The sequence below is a fragment of the Sceloporus occidentalis genome, unplaced genomic scaffold (assembly GCF_023333645.1).
Source record: "Sceloporus occidentalis isolate IW3139 unplaced genomic scaffold, rSceOcc1.0.p SCAF_2, whole genome shotgun sequence".
In the NCBI taxonomy this organism is placed as follows: Eukaryota; Metazoa; Chordata; class Lepidosauria; order Squamata; family Phrynosomatidae; genus Sceloporus; species Sceloporus occidentalis.
The window spans coordinates 43429891-43447054 of NW_028316982.1; positions in this window are offsets into that span (position 1 = coordinate 43429891).

Consider the following 17164-nt stretch of genomic DNA (forward strand, 5'->3'; position numbering starts at 1 on the left):
ACCAGGGCTATGGAGTTCTGGTTTGGGAGTCACAAGGTACCCAGGGGCGATGAACGAGGGCGTTTGGCCATTGCGGGGGCCAGAATGCAGGTGCGCCTCCCGGTGACTAGGGGCTTTGTGAATGGGGGAACGCAAGGCATGGTTTGCGCTCAAGCGGTGTTCCTTAGCCCCTAGGTCATCCCAAGCACTGGGTAGGGACCCGGCTTTGGATAATCAAACAACGGCAGGTTGTTTGATTGCACAGATCCTGACCTTATGCTTTGTGCCAACCCTACCAATGATTTAACAAAGTTGTGGCCTTTTTCCCATGTTGGTGTTCTGTGGTTATTTTGACAGCACATACAAGGCAAATGGGATTTGAGGCCTGTGTTTTCCTAATCCCAGTGTGCTCTTTATACCAGTATATGTGCTGCTGTTCTCTGTGCAGTAGTAATATTAGTGTTAGCACAACTGACTGAACTGATGCCTGTCCTGTAAAGGACAATTTGCAGATCCATGAAGTAATTGATTTTTTCATTCATTTCTCCCCACTCTCACCGCCCATTGCTTTGTGGACATTTTCAACATCTATCCATCAGTAGAGTGATCCAAAAACAACACAGATATTTCTCTATACACATGTTTTCATATTGATCTCTTGCATGTTCAGGCACCCTCTTTCATTTCAATGAGAGAAGATGATCCACAAGTGTTTACCTTTGTGAATGATGATTGAGCCCATAATTGAAATGACTGTAGTGTAGAGGTGCATGCAAGCGGGAACATTCTATGCAAGTGTTCTCGGAGTTGTGAGCAATTTCTCACATAGCTATGCAGATATAACATTGACAATAAAAATATTATCAGAAACTATAAAGAAGATGTGGTCTTTAATGATTTTTCATTTATCACATTATCATATGAGAACTAGAATATGCTAGTGAAAACTACCTGGTCTACTACCTGCTGAGTAGTATATTATTTTAAATGTGGGATTATTTTGATACTGACATATCTTTACTTAGAGACTTGTACTATTTGGCATAAAACACTATGGGATACCACTGGAACATAAAAATGAAACCATTGGTGTTTCTTTTCCTTTTAAAAAAAATTTTGTGGGGGTTATTTGGGCTATGTGGCCATGTTCTAGAAGAGTTTGTTCCTGATGTTTTGTCAGCATCTGTGGCTGGCATCTTCAGAGAATGCTGGCATAGAGGTGAGTGGAGTGTTGTATATACTGTGTGAGCCTGGACTGGGAGGAGTGATTTCCATGTTAATTTGCGTACTGTTCTGTTGTTGAATGACAAGTCCTCAGGGTTGGTGGCTATACAAAGAGGATTTGTGTCTGTTTAATTAGAGATCCATTGTCTGCTTGGAAAACCCCTGACCCTAGGTGGTTTTCATTTGTTTTTGCTGGGTCTTGATTTTAGTGTTTTTCAGGACTGGTCACCAAACTTTGTTCACTTTAAGGGTTTCTCCTTTCCTGTTGAAGTTGTCCAGAGAAGCCAGGTGCTTGTGGATTTCAATGGCTTCCCTGTGCATTCTGACCTGAGAGTTGTTGGCATGGTCCAGAATCAGATCATAATGCACAGAGAAGCCATTGAAATCCAGAAGCACCTGGACAACTTCAGCAGAAAAGAAGAAAGCCTTAAAGTTAGCTACTCGATTTCTATAATGCACTCTATATGGGGCTACCCTTGTACCTAGTCTGGAAACTTCATTGGTTCAAAACATAGCAGATTGGTCACTGGATCAGCTAGAGGTGACCATATAACACCTATTTTGAAATCTCTTCACTGGCTGCCTATTAGTTTCAGGGCACAGTACAAGGTATTGGTAGACACCTTCATGGCCTGGACCCAACCTATTTGCAGGATCAGCTTCTCCGGTATAATCCACTCCACAAATTAAGGTCCTCTGGGAAAAAAAACTTACTGCAGCTGATAAAGACCAGGCTGGCTGTGGTTACTCAGAGGACCTTTTCATTGGCTGCTCCCAAATTATGGAATGGCCTGTCAGAGGAGATCCAAAACATCATCAGCCTTGACAGCTTTTAAAAAGCTGTCAAGGTGGATCTCTTCCAACAGGCCTTCCTGGAATAACTCACTCGGTCACCCATTAACATGATCCCCATATAGCATACCAATAACCTTTATACCCATCTCTTTGTATTGTTGATTGTTTTAATTGTTTTAATAATTTGATGTTATTTTATTGCTGTATGGGAATTTTAATTGTTGTGCTGGTGAGAGGGATAATGGATTTTATTTTATATTGTTGTATTTTACTTTTATTGTATGCTGCTTCGATCCTGATAGAAAGGTGAGATATAAATATATTATTATTATTATTATTATTATTATTATTATCATTTATTAGCAGCCATACTATTTTGGCAAATGAAGCAGAAATCTCACAAACAAATCTCCTCCAGTCATGTCAGTAAAAATACAATAAAGATAATGCATCTAGAGATAGCCATTTCATTTTGCTTTTTGATAGGGCAATCCCTACCCCTATGGATCCAAATCTGTTACTGAACAGTAAAAATCTTTAATGAGCCAACCATCAAAGTGGAATTGAGCATTCTTATTCTGCCTTCTCCTGGTAGTCTTATTGTGATGTATGGACACTGAGAAGGAAGAGAGGCTGGAGGCATAATAGGACTTAAACATGAAAAGATTCAGATTGGGGAGGTGTCCATCTTTATTCCCAGATCTCTGGAGTGATTCAACACTAACAGAACTTCTTGCTCCAGAATTTAATAGGGATAAAGGAAATGAATCAACATACTACAAGATGTGATGACCCTTTCTTATTAACTTCACTTTTCTGCAAAATGTCCAGTCCTTATACTGTCAGTCCTCCGTATCCATAGACTCTTTATCTGTGGTTTCAACTATCCACTGCTTGAAGATATTTCTAAAATACATAAATTCCAAAAAGCAAACCTTGATTTTTCCATTTGATATAATGGACACCATTTTACTACACCATTGTATTTAATATTACCACATATTTTGGTATTCATGGGGAGTAACAACATATGGAACCAAACCACAGCAGATACCAAGGGGCCAATGTATTACACATCCTTTAAAAAGAGAGTATGAAGTTTCAAAAACATTTTTCATATTCAGCTTTTGGACTAACTCTCAATACTTCCCACAATCAAATGTATGGACATTTTTCAAATGTCACATGCTGCAAGTCACATTAATCAACTCAGAGTGGTAAAGAGCAGGAAAGGCTGGGGAGGCAGCCAAACAACCTCTTGATTTGCAAATGGTTGCATAAGGAAAACTCCAGTGTGCAGCTCTGTCTTGGTCTCTCAAAAATACATTGGGCAATTTAATAGTAGAACTCTCACAGAGTAAGAATGATAGACTGCTGGGGAAGGAGGGGTATTCTATGGGATATACCCTTTTGTCACTGCAGCATGAAATGGTCTCCAAATAACAGGAGGAATATTGGAACATTATATAATGCAGGGAAGGAGCCAAAGTGTCCGCTTGGTAGCTCAACCTCAGCAAATAATTAAATCAGTAAGTTGAGAAAGGTAATATCTATGCTCCAATGCGAGGCACTTCTTGTATAATTTGGTTCACTAGTTAGGCCTTGACAGAAGGCAAGCAGAGATTTCCAGACAGCTATACTTTAATGAATGGGAATTTCAGTTTTCAGTCAACCTAAGTTAAGTGGCAAAATCTCCACAAAGGTTAGGAAAACAGTTTGAAAATAAGATCAGCATAAATTGGTCAAGGCACATATGAAATAACCAGATTCTCTTAAAGATACTTCTAGTTCAATTTTCAAAAATCCCAAGACAGCATAGCCACTAGGAGATTCTGTGAGAGATATTCCAAATAAAATAAAATAAAATAAATTCCAAGTTCTAGGAGGAACCCAAAGAAATCATATACATAATGTAAACCTCCATTATTTTTGAAGTATATTTGTAGGTGAGATAGTGTCTTTCATCCTGTTAGTAACATATACAGTCATAAATTGTGGTATACATATTGGATATTTTTGTTGTTGTTGACAGTTGTAATCTTATCCAGCTGATGGTTGTAGAAGTAGTTGGATGGCCATCTTTCAGGGGTACTTTAGTTGTGTAATCCTGCATGGCAGGGGTTGGGGCAGATGGGCCTTGTGGTCTCTTCCAAGTCTATGATTCCATGATTCTAAGTGGACTTCTGCATGCAGATGTGTGTGAGTTTGCACAGTGATGTTCAGAAAGTAGTGTGTTTATGTACATTGTACCACATGGTTAAGCCAAGTGCATTGGCTTATAATGCACATTTGTTGCACTGTGTTGCTATCCAACATAGGGTTTGCATAATAGAAGCAGAACATATTGATACAATGTGGCAGCTATGTAGGATCTTGGCCTTTATCCAAAGGGAACCATCCTAAGGGCAGCACTAGTTTGGCAGTATTTCTGTATCAGTGCAATAAGGGAATGCAGCAGTTAATACAGTATAACCCATAGAGCAGGTGGAATAGGACTGAATAGGGTGAATTAATCAATTTCCTCTGTTGTCCAGTGTTGTCATCACCAGTTAAAGCTTTCCTTGGTGGCTAATAGCAGCTCCAGGTAAGGGACAATTTTCAGTGGATCATGAAATGGAAAGGAAAGGTTGGGACTACTCTTTGGATGCTATAGTCCTTATTCTAATAATTGCTGCTGTACCCTTAAAGTGGGAGTGATAACATACACTCTATGGACCATATGCCGCCTACCCCATTTTTACAACTCTCCTCCTTTAAAAAAAAGATTCTAAAAAAAATGCTGCTCCAGCATAGAGTAAAAATTATGAGTAAAAACAGGAGAGTGCTCCTGTATCCTCTATGGTTGTATGGAAATTTCAAGAGTTGCTTGTTACATCATTGCATTACAAGCAATATCTGCTGAAATTATCTCTTCTACAGAACCATTTTGAAGAGTAGAAGGAATCCTTCCCAATTTTTGATCCAGCACTCTAGAAGTGACAATTCTCATTTAAAGTAAAGCACAGAAACTCATAGAATGAAACAACATTAAAAGCTCATTTTCAATAGGACTGCAGTTCATAGTGACTGTGATGTTCAGTAGTGCAGTGCACCCGTGTCATACATGGACATGCTTTATGCAGCCTTCAGTTCATGCTCAAAGCAGCTCACCATATCAGGAAATGGCATGTGCACAAGCGCCAGATGTATTTCTGCACAGAATAAATCCCTAGAAGACATGTGAATATGGAGAAAATACAATGCAAAACTACAGAAAGGACGGAAAACAATTTGTCCCTGCATGAGTGGATGAAATAGATAAACTTCCCTACATTGCAGCTGTTTGTCACTGCACTTTGGATCTTGGTCAATCACACTTTCTTCCTATTTTACTTTGAGAACAGTGTTCTTGTTGGTGATGGGAAATGCATAGATTGGTATAATACTTTGTTTATTGTCCAGCTCTTAAAAGTAAAGGCATCTTGTCAAGATAAAATAAAATAACATAGCCTTCCTGTTGCATAAAAACTTTGGTACAATTACAGACCTAAGGACAGCCATCTTAAAAACACTTTATCTCCCAGTAATGCTGTCCAGATAAAATAGATTAAAACAAATGCAGTAAACATATAAATGATTAAATACTCAGACCAACATTCCATTTAAATACAGATGGAAACAGAAATATTTTTGAAGGCCCTTCAAAATTATACTATAAAATAGACTGTTATTTTAATAACACAACAAAACAAAACCAGGGCTAAATCCCTGTGAACACTTAATCATGTTATTATCTTTGATGTCATTTTTTAATGGTCATTTTAACTCTGAAATAAATAGAACATTTGGTACTCCCTGGACTGTGGAAAGTATTTATGATACAATCTGGGTTTGCATCAGTTTCTGACCTGAGATCAGCTCCCTGGACTATGGTTTGCTGCCAAAGGTGGTTTTTACTGCCGATCTCTGTATGGACAAATATCTGGTGGGAGGCGATTTTGACAGGAAACTGGCTGAACTTCCAATGAGGATCAGGTTATGTATCAAGAAGACTTTGAATTTAAATGTGTCCTGTTCAAACACATTTTTTTTTAAAAAAAAATGTGAGGAACATAATATGTTTTGGTCCTTATTTGAGAGAAAATTCCATTGAATACTGTGTGACAAACATCAGAATACAGTAAGTGTGCATGGGGGAATTTGATGGGAAAATCCCAGTAATGTTATTCTGAAACAATGGCGGGATACAAACCGCCGCTTTGCGGCGCTTCCCCGCCGGCACCATTTGCTCCGCGCGGGAGCTGCAGCAGCCAAACCGTGCGGCTCCCGCGCGGAGCAAAAAAGAAGCTCCATTTCGGAGCTTCTTCTTGCGGCGCACTGATGATGTTGCGAAGCACCGCTGGCGCATTCGCGACATCATAGGCGCCGCGACACTTCTGGACGCTATGCGTCCAGTATGTAAAGATGGCGGCGTCCATGTGGAAGGGGTGCCGCCATCTTGTACGTATTGTATACGTACTAGGGTTAGGGGGGGGTGCGGAAGCACCGCCCCTTCCTAACCCCAGTACGTATACAATACATACTATATGGCGGTGTGTATCCCGCCAATGCTTCCTAATCTGCAGTGGTTAAATTTTCCTTTAAGAAGGTTCCATGTAGATTTGATTGTGGAATGTAAAAAATGATTAAAGACAAAGCCATACTATCACACTGATCAGGCATTGGCCTAGCTTTCTAAGTAATGTCATAAGCTACCGTTTATTTTCTGCAAGAAGAACGACAAGCTGCCATGAGCAGCCTTTTCTCTTTAAGGCTTATTAAATTGAGGTCCAAGGCCCTAAAATGTGCATACTGTGTCGCTTTTTTGAAACATAACAAATTTTAACAACTTCCAAATTTGCATATTTCCCCCTTGTTAAATATTGCAGTTGCAGTCTGTCCCTTATGACAAAACTTAGATGATAGTAGTTTTAAAAGAAAAATCAACTGTTATCTTACACGGACTATTATCTTACATCTTAACCATTTGGTCTTTTAACATGTGGTAGTCATTTACCATACCAGGACGTTTTGTTTACAGGAATGCATGTGTATAATTTTATATATTTTAGTATTATTGCGCTATGATTTTTATTCAGATGTTGACCCACTACTGTTCTTGGCAACCAGGTTTTCATCATGATGGAGCACAATTAGAATTGGTAGATTTACGTTGCATGTGATACTATTAACCAACAGCTGTAAGAACCACCTAATGTGTAAAGTCTGTTGTTTTTGCAGTTCTGTGCTTGGCTGAGCCCCGGTTACTAGAGAGTGATATCTAAACATAAAATCATCTCTATATAAACTGTGGGTTTCTTTCCTCCTCCTCCTCCTTCTATTATATAAGCACACTGTGTTTGTTATATCTACAGAAAAAACAGGACCACCAGATTAGATAGGCAAGTAAGATCAAAGTTGAGTTGGGGCATGGGGTCCACACAACGCAGGCTCTGACTCTGTCCCCATGGCAACATGATGCAATGCACTGCACCACATGGCATGCAGTGTCATGCCTTCCTCTGATGCTGCATTTTGATGATGCAGTGACAAAGGAGCACCATAAAGCCGTAGTGCGAGGAGCTGCTTTTTGTGGCTCCTTTTTGTGCCATGGAAAGGCTGATCAGGGCCACGATGTGCAGTTGCTGTGGCCTCGATCTAGCTCTACAAGGGGCAGCTGCAGGCCACCCCTTAGGGGTGGTCAGCACAGACCCTTAGAGTGCCTATTTTAATTTCTCTTTGTTTTCCAGATTGTACAGCTATATATTAGTTGGACACCATCACACCTTCATTTCTCATTTCTCATAAACGCACCTAAGGAAGTAGACTGAAGTCTATTAAAGCTCATGCTGCCAATTTCTTTCTTTTAGTTAGTCTCAAAGGTGCTACAAGATCTCTCTACATGCTGATTCTACAGAATAACATGGGTATATCTTTGATTTCAGTGATGACCCTTTAACACTTGATTCCCATGCCAGGGTGTATTTCATGAACTCCCCCTCCTCTATATAAGACACCCATCCTAAAAGATGGAGGAAGGGAGAGGGGGGAGTAAAATAAATGTGGCAATCCCTTTAAGGCTACATTTGTCCCTCCATATTCATTAGGGTTAGGAGCACAAGACCCCCATGAATATGGAAAAACTGCAAATAACAAAAACACCATGTTTTTACCTGAGAGGTAAGCTCTTTGGGAATCTCAACATTCTCCAGTGCAACTCTGTGGTCAACGTCCGACAGACAATGACCATAGAACTGCAATGGAGGAACTACAAATGCCTAGTCTCTCTAGGAATCTCTAGGTCTTTCAGTGCAACTTTTAGTTAATGTTGACCATAGAGTTGCACTGGAGGACCTAGATATTCCTAGATAGAACATGTTAATCAAATCTGTGAATATTCAAATCTGCAAATATGGAGGTATGAATGTAGTTCACTTTTATTTTCACATGAGCTTTTGTGGATAACTGACTTCTTCTCTAGAGCCCTGGTGGTGCAGTGGTTTAATGCCTATACTGTAGTCATGCACTCACAAACCATAAGGTTATAAGTTCAATACCAGCTCAGGGGTTCAAGCTTGATTCAGGCTTGCATCTTTCTGAGGCTGCTAAAATGAGTACCCAGCCTGTTGGGGGGAATTAGCTTAAATTTTGTAAACCTCTTAGGGAGTGCTTAAGTGAACTGATAAGAAGTATAGAAATGTACTTGCTATTGCTATTGCTATGTTGTCAGACACTAATATGACTACTTCTTTGAAAACTACCACATTAGTCCTAGCCATGCATGGAGTTGAGTATGTGGAGAAGGGGAATTGAAATTGTACAGGTCTTCCATCTCCCAATGTTCATGAATAAAGGAGTATTATTATTATTATTATTATTATTATTATTATTATTATTATTATATTTTATTTATATAGGGCTGTAGATGTTTGAATAAAGGACTGAGGGTGTATCTACACTGTAGAAATAGTACTGTTTGACAACACCTTAATTGCCATAGCTCCATCCTACAGAATTATGGGATTTATAGTTTGGTGAGGCACCAGCACTCTTTGCCAGAAAAGGCTAAAGACCTTATAAAACTACAAATCCCAGGACTTAAAGTAGTGTCAAATTGGATTTTTTTTTCCAGTGTAGATACAACTAGGGATTCTAAGAGACCAGGGTCTGAATCCTCACTCAGCCATGGAAACACTCAGCCAATCATACACTGTCAGCAGCAGAGGAAGGCCATGACAACTCCTTAATGATAGGCTTTTGTTATAGGATTGCTATAAGTCAGAAATACCTTCAAGGTATACAACAACAGCACACAAACAAACAAGCTTCATTTATATACCACTTCATACCACCTAAGCAGTGTCTAAGCGGTTTACAACTGTAAGCTAATTTGCCTCCAACAATCTGGATACTCATTTTAGCGACCCCGAAAGGATGCAAGCCTGAGTCAAGCTTGAGCCCCTTTGCTGGTCTTGAACTTGCAACCTTGTGGTTTTGAGTGAGTGGCTGCAGTACATTTAACCACTGCGCCACCAGGGCACACATGAGATTCTCTGTCTGTAGCTGGAATGCTAGGTTAGCAGCCACGTGGATCACCATGGTATCCAAGGGAGTACTATCTTCTGTAACAGTCTCTTGATGATGTAAAATGTGGAGAATAAATACACCCCATGTACCATCTATGCAGGAGGCTCAGCTGATCCAGATACTGTGTACAATGAAACTGCATAACATTTTGATTCATGAAGCCCACACGGCATCTTTTCCTCCTCTAGTCATGTGGGAAGACTTTCTTTTCTTTTCTTTTCTTTTTAAATCCAATGGGACTTCACCTAACTGAATATTTGATTATTTTTCTGAAAGTATTGTTGCATCTGTGTTTCCCACCTTTGTGTTACAAAATGGTTTGTGACAGAACTACAAATCCCAGAAAATAAAACATTGAGGTTTCATTATGATTTTGCAGTGACCCTAGTCATTGCAAGCCGTTTTGACTGATAACATTGGCATTAGAAAGGTGGGATTAAAAAGAAATTCTCCTATAAAAATAAAATGAAGAAAGCTGTGCAGAGTTAGCCTCTATGCAGATATATCAGTGAATGCACAGAGATCAGGGCAAGCTATGCACTTTGGGACATTTTCTTTGGCTACATTCCAAATTTGGAATGCAGTTACCATTCTCAGGAGGTTTCCATTAAGTAAGAACATGAGGGTCTTCCAGCGACAAATATTATTTATTTATTTATTTATTTTAAAAGAAGACTGTAAACCTTATTTGTGCATGTTTAGTGCTTGGAGTTAGAACAGGATTATTATGGCTGAATACTGATATTAAATATATTGCATATTTCTTTCAAAAACATAGTTTTAGAACCTGCCCTAAACTCTTGAGGATAGAAGGGTTTAGGAGTCAAAATAAATAATACATATTTCTTTTCAGCAAGTTCCTTGAAAATAATAAGTTATTAAAAAGGAAAGACATTCTTGGAGCAATGTTAAGCTTTATTGATAGGTTCAGCATTAAAAGTAAATTCAACCACAATTGACTGCGAGCTGTAAAAATGACTCTCTCAAAGGAAAATGGCAGCATCAGCTTTATAATAGGCAGGGAAATTCTTTCATCACCCCTTTATTTCAATGCACAGAACATTTATGGTTCCACCTTAATGCCAGCAGATAATCTCTATATTTTTCAACATTTCTTTATTAATTTTGCACCAGAATTACCTTCTAAGTGTCTCATCACAACTTTGACATAGAAGAAATTCATATGAGTATATTGTTGCCAGGATTACCTAGCTGAATTGAGGGAAGAAAATAATTTAAGATAAACACTAGGAATTAGATTCATTTCTTGCAATAGCTCCAATAGGGAAACAGTCATGATGTTTAATGAAGGGAATCTGCATCATCCTTTTAGGGTAATCCAGAAACCTAGTAAAATCATACCAGTAAATACATGTATAAATATAAATAGCATTCTGTTATTTCTCTATCAAGAGGATTATGTCAATGGAATATTGTTTGACGTGATATCACCGATTCACTGTTTCCTATTTGCTTTCCATATTGTTTTACACCAGGGGAAGGCAACTGCAGCTGGTAAGCAGTGCTGTACAAAGAGGCAGAGCTAGAGCCTGGAAGACTCCTGGGAATGAGGTGAGGGAGGGCTAAGACCACCTCTACCCCCACCAAGCCCAGAGGACAAAGAGGCAGAGAAAAAGCCTGGAGGATTCCTGGGAACAATGAAGTGAGGGAGGGGAAGAGGCACCAGATCCAGGCCACAAGGGCTAGAGGAACTTGACGAAGGACCAGAAGAAGGCCAAAGAAATAAAGGAGGGAGTAACAGATGGGTGGAGGAAAGGGATAGAGAAACAACCAGACAACAAGACCTCGTCTTCTGTCCCCTTATCTGTTGGAGTTCCTCAGGGCTCTGTTTTGGGTCCCCATTTGTTCTCTTTATACACACTCTCCTTTGGCAAACTTATCAGTTCTTTTGGTTTCTCCTACCATCTGTACACCGATGATACCCAGCTGTACCTTTCCACCCCTAATCTTTCACCAGAGCTAGAGCAGCAAGTGTCATCCTGTTTAACAGCTGTCTCCCACTGGATGCACCATCGGTGTCTGAAGCTCAATATGTCCAAGACTGAGCTTCTTATTTTCCCTCCTAAGCCCACCCTTCACTATTCCTTTTCTATTTCCATCAATAACATCTCTATCCAGCCGGTCCAGGAAGCCCATAGTCTTGGTTTCATCTTTGACTCCTCCTTGTCATTTATCCCCCAGATCCAGACTACAGCCAAAATCTGTAGATTTTTTCTCTATAATATCGCCAAAATCCGTCCATATCTCTCCGTTTCTACCGCAAAAACACTAGTCCATGCCCTAGTGGTCTCATGACTAGACTACTGTAACCTCCTCCTGGCAGAGCTTCCTCTCTCTCACCTCCACCCATTAATTTCTGTTCAGCATTCAGCTGCACACATTATTTCACTTGCTCGCTGTTATGATCATGTCTCCCCTCTGTTGTCTTCCCTTCATTGGCTCCCTCTTCCTTTCCGCATCAGGTACAAATTTTTGCTACTCACTTTTAAAGCCCTGCATGGGCTGGCCCCTCTTTATTTAACTGATCTTCTCTCTCCCAACATCCCTACTCGCACTCTCCGCTCTGGTAGCCAAAGTCTCCTCTCTCAACTCAGGATTTTCTCTGCCCCATCCCGGGTCCGTCCCTTCTCTCTTGCTGCCCCTCATTCCTGGAACTTTCTTCCTCTGCATGCACGGCTCATCACTTCCCTAACCAGCTTTAAGGCTGAACTGAAAACCATATTGTTTAGGGAAGCATTCTCAGGGAATTTGTGATTATCATCTGGCTGTCTGATAATGTTTGATGTGATGTGATTTGCTGTTATATTTGATGTTTTTAATTTTTTCTTTTCTTTTCTACACGGTAATTTTATCTATTCCTCTATTTAATTGTTATTATCTTAGAGTGTACGCCTTGGGCAGGCTTTTATATACTCCTTAATTTTACCGACTATGTACAGTGCTGTGTATAATTACAGCGGTCTAGAAATAAAGTTTAATAATAATAATAAGGGGGAGGGATTGCTGGGCAGCAGCAGTAGTGGTACTGATGTAGAGAGAACAATAGTGACATCATGGCTAACACTTGTTTAATCAATAGCAGTGCTAACCAACATATGTCAACAGATATGGAAAACAAAACAATGGCCAACAGATTGGAAACGATCAATATACATCCCTATCTACAAAAAAAGGAGCTACAAAAGACTGCAGCAACTATAGGACCATAGCTCTAATATCTCATGGAAGCAAAATCATGCTCAAATTCTTCAACATAGACTCCAACCATACACAGAGAAAGAAATCTCAGAAGTGCAACCAGGATTCAGAAAAGGAAGAGACACTAGGGACCACATTGCAAACATATGGTGGCTAATGGAGCACACAAAAAAATTCCAAAAGAAGATCAGCATGTGCTTCATAGACTAAACCAAGGCCTTTGACTGCATAGAGCACGAAAGAGCATGGAACGTCTTTAAACACATGGGAGTGTGAACACATCTGATAATCCTAATGAGGAATCTTTACTCAGGACAGGAGACCACTGTCACGAGAAAATGCAAAGAAACAGAATGCTTCCTAATTGGCAAAGGGGTCAGACAAGGCTGCATCCTCTCACCCTATCTGTTCAACTTGTATGCAGAACATATTATACTAAAAGCAGGATTGGACAAAGAAGAAGGAGAAGTGAAAATAGGAGGAAGGAATATCAAGAATCTAAGATATGTAGACGACACCGTATTACTAGCCAAAAACATCACAGACTTGGAACAACTACTAAGGAAGATTAAGGAGGAAAGTGCAAGGACAGGCTTAGTGTTGAACATAAAGAAAACAAAAATAACGATCACAGAAAATTTACACAGTTTTAACCTTGACAATGAAGAAATAGAAATAGTAAAATAATTTTCTTACTTTGGGATCATATATTGATCAGAGTGGGGACTGCAGTTCAGAAATCATAAGAAGACATAGGCCCTATACAGACCTGCACCTTGTGTGAGCCTGTGGGCAGAGTTAGGGCACAGTGTCCACATACTGGATGCCCTAACCTTGCCCCCAGGGCGCAATTTTGGCATACACCAATCCATACAGTGCATGCCATCATGACACCCCTCCAGTGCTGCATCCGGATGATGCAGCACCGAAGGGGTGTCATAAAGTCATGCTACTGCAGCTATGGCACCCCTTGGAGGGCGCACTCTCCCGAGGCCAGATTGGGGCTGTGGCATGAGGTTGCCACGGCCCTGATCCGACCAGTAAAGGGGTGGCCTGTAAAGACATACAACTGAGCACAAAAGACAAGCTATTGTATTCTCTATTACGATATATGGATGTGAGAGCTGAACAGTTAAGAAAGCAGATAGGGAGAGAATTAATTCATTTGCGAATGGTGCTGGAGAAGAGTGCTGAGGTTACCATGGTCAGCCAAGAAGTCAAACAAAGGTGCTAGAGCAGATCAAATCATAAATCTCTCTGGAAGCCAAGATGACAAGACTGAGGCGGTTGTACTTTGGCCACATCACAAGGAGGCTGGTAAAAACAATAATGCTAGGAACGGTGGAAGGAAGCAGAAAGACAGGAAGGCCTCATGCTAGATGGATGGACTCTATTATGGAAGTCATGGGTATGAATGTGCAGGACCTGAGCAGAACAGTGGAGCATAGGGAATCTTGGAGATTTCTTATCTACAGAGTCGCCATGGGTCGAGATTGACTCGAGGGTGGATAATAACAAAGCAGCACTGAAAAATAGGGAATCTTGATTTCTGTCTCCATTCATTTCCAACAGACATCAGTGCAGGGCTTGAAAACTCATCACAGGCCATGCATAGGATAGACCACATGGCATGGAAGCCCTAACAGGAACATCAATAATTTCTGCAATTATTGAAGGCATTTTACAAAGATAAATAAATAAATAAATAAATAAATAAATAAAATATTTGCTGTTGTTTTTAACATGGCTTGCTTCTCATATTCAAAATGTTTCACTTGAATTAGCAGCCATTGCAATCATGCCAATCACCATGAATACATATTATATGATCCAAAGTTATCAGGAAATGAACACTGATATGTTAAAAAGACTTTGGATTGCATAACCCTTCACACTACACTATTATACTGCACTACATGCACAATTATAGAGCTATGATTCTTCTTTAACTGCCATAGCCACATCCTATGAAGTCCTCTGACTAGTAGTCTGGAGAGAGATATTTAAAATTCTCAACCTGAAAGCTATAATGCCTCAACAAACTAGAAACCCAAATACTTCACAGGACATCACCATGAGAATAAATAAATAAATAAATAAATAATGATAATAATAGTTTATTTGTATTTTCCCGCTTCTCCCAACAGATCGAAGTGGGATTACAACCAAAAATCTCCATACAGGCAATCATATCTAAAATACATATCATAAAAACATCACAAAGTATAAAAAATTCAATTACAGAAATCGCAGGGCAGTTATGCTGTTATGACCGGAAGTGGGGTTTCCTAAAGTTCTTTATAGAAGGTCAGGTGGGTATGCCCACTGGAAGAGATCCGTCTTTAGTGCCTTCTTAAAGGCATCTAGGGTCGTGATGAGACGGGTCTCTTCCGGCAGATTGTTCCATAGCTGTATATGCTCTTTTGGAAGTAACTGTTAGTCTGACCTTTGGGTAGTCTAACAGATTCTTCCCTGTTGTCCTGAGGGTGAGGGGCAGATTGTTTAGGGAGAGGCATTCCCTCAAGTAACTCAGGCCCAAGCCATTTAGGGCTTTAAAGGTAACAACCAACACTTTGTATTGCACCCGGAAGCTAATTGGCAGCCAGCGTAAGGATTTTAGGACAGGTGTTATATGATCTGACCTGGAAGTTCCAGTGATCAATCTGGCTGCTGCATTTTGAATTAATTGAAGCTTCCGAACCTGGTACAAAGGTAGCCCCATGTAGAGCACATTACAGAAGTCTAAGCGAGAGATTACCAGTGTGTGTACCACCGTTTCAAGGTCCTTTCGGTCCAGGTAGGGACGCAGCTGGCGTATCAGCTTAAGCTGGTACCAAGCACTCATGGCCATCGCATCCACTTGAGATGATAACTGTAGAGATGGGTCCAGGAGTACTGCCAAGCTGAGAACTTTGTCCTGAGGGGTAAGTGTGACCCCATCCAGGACTGGGTGACAAATCTCCATCCCTGGACTTGGGGTGCCTATCACGAGTACCTCCGTTTTCACTGGATTCAGCCTGAGTTTGTTTTCCCTTATCCAGCCCATTACTGATCCCAGGCAGGCATCCAGAGGAGAGATGCCATCCTTAGTCACTGTATCAGTTGGAGACATAATGCTATAAGTGTGTAGTGTGAAAGGGATTGAGGCTTCGCCTATGGATTACTTTATTTTAGCACTTCTTTGATAGTGTACATTACTATCCTGGTCTCTACTGTGGGACAGCTTGCAACACACCTTGAGCATTTTGATCAGCCTTTTTATCTGCCCATGCTTCCAGAAAATCATGCAATGTGGTCAATGACAAAAATTATGACATCAAAATATATTTTCTTCCTGTCTTGCTCACAAGGCAATTGGTTCAAGAATCTTTCTACAGTGAAGTATCTGCTAACTCTGTGTGACACTCAACATTTATTTCACATCATTTCAACTTTTTATTTCTGAGATGTCATATTTTCTTGTTGTGTTATACTGTCATGGAGACAGATAATTTATTTATTTTGTTTTACACTGTCATAGAGTTTGTAGCCTCCATGGGATGGAGTATATCAAACCCTCCAGCTTGCATGTCTTCTCAGTTGCACCCAGAACTACTCACATAGTGATTTTGTAAGTTTAGTGTCCTCAAAGAGGGAAAATGGACAATGCACCAGTGAAAGTAGCTATAGAGTGAGCTTCAGTGGGAAAGAGGTAAGTGGTTTCAGGATACAAACTTTGGTAGGAGCCTAATAAGTAGTTGCAGGATGAGAAGCCCAGGAAGGGATGGACTGGGTAGGCGGGCTAGAGGTCCAAGTGGGAAGCAAGAACACAAATAAACTACAGTGCTACCTCGGGTTACGAAATTAATTCGTTCCGCGGCGCCGTTCGTAACCCGATACATTTCGCAACCCGAAAAGGCTTTCCGTTAGCGCTGGAAAGCCGCTAGCCGCGCTTCGCATTTAAATTTCGCGCCGAAATGAATTTCGTAACCCGAAAAATCTTTCGTTACCCGGAACAGTTTTTTCCAATCTAACTTTTTCGTACCCCGGAAATTTCGTAACGCGATCAATTCGTATCCCGGGGTACCACTGTAATAAGGAGAAGGCATCTGCTCGGACATGAACAGGTTCTTCACATCAGCCACTCCAGGTCTCTTTATCATATCCCTCTCTGGCTTTATCTTTTGTAGAGGGGCTCATCTCCCAGCATCTCCTGTAAATTCCTGTTATCTTGTAGATCACATGTATCCTCCCAATTCAGGCAGTTATTAAATGCCTCCACCAAGCTGTTGTACAAGCTAATATTCATTGTCCATCATTCCTCTGCAACTCAGGTTTTAAGGAGGGACCTGCAGGCCTTCTC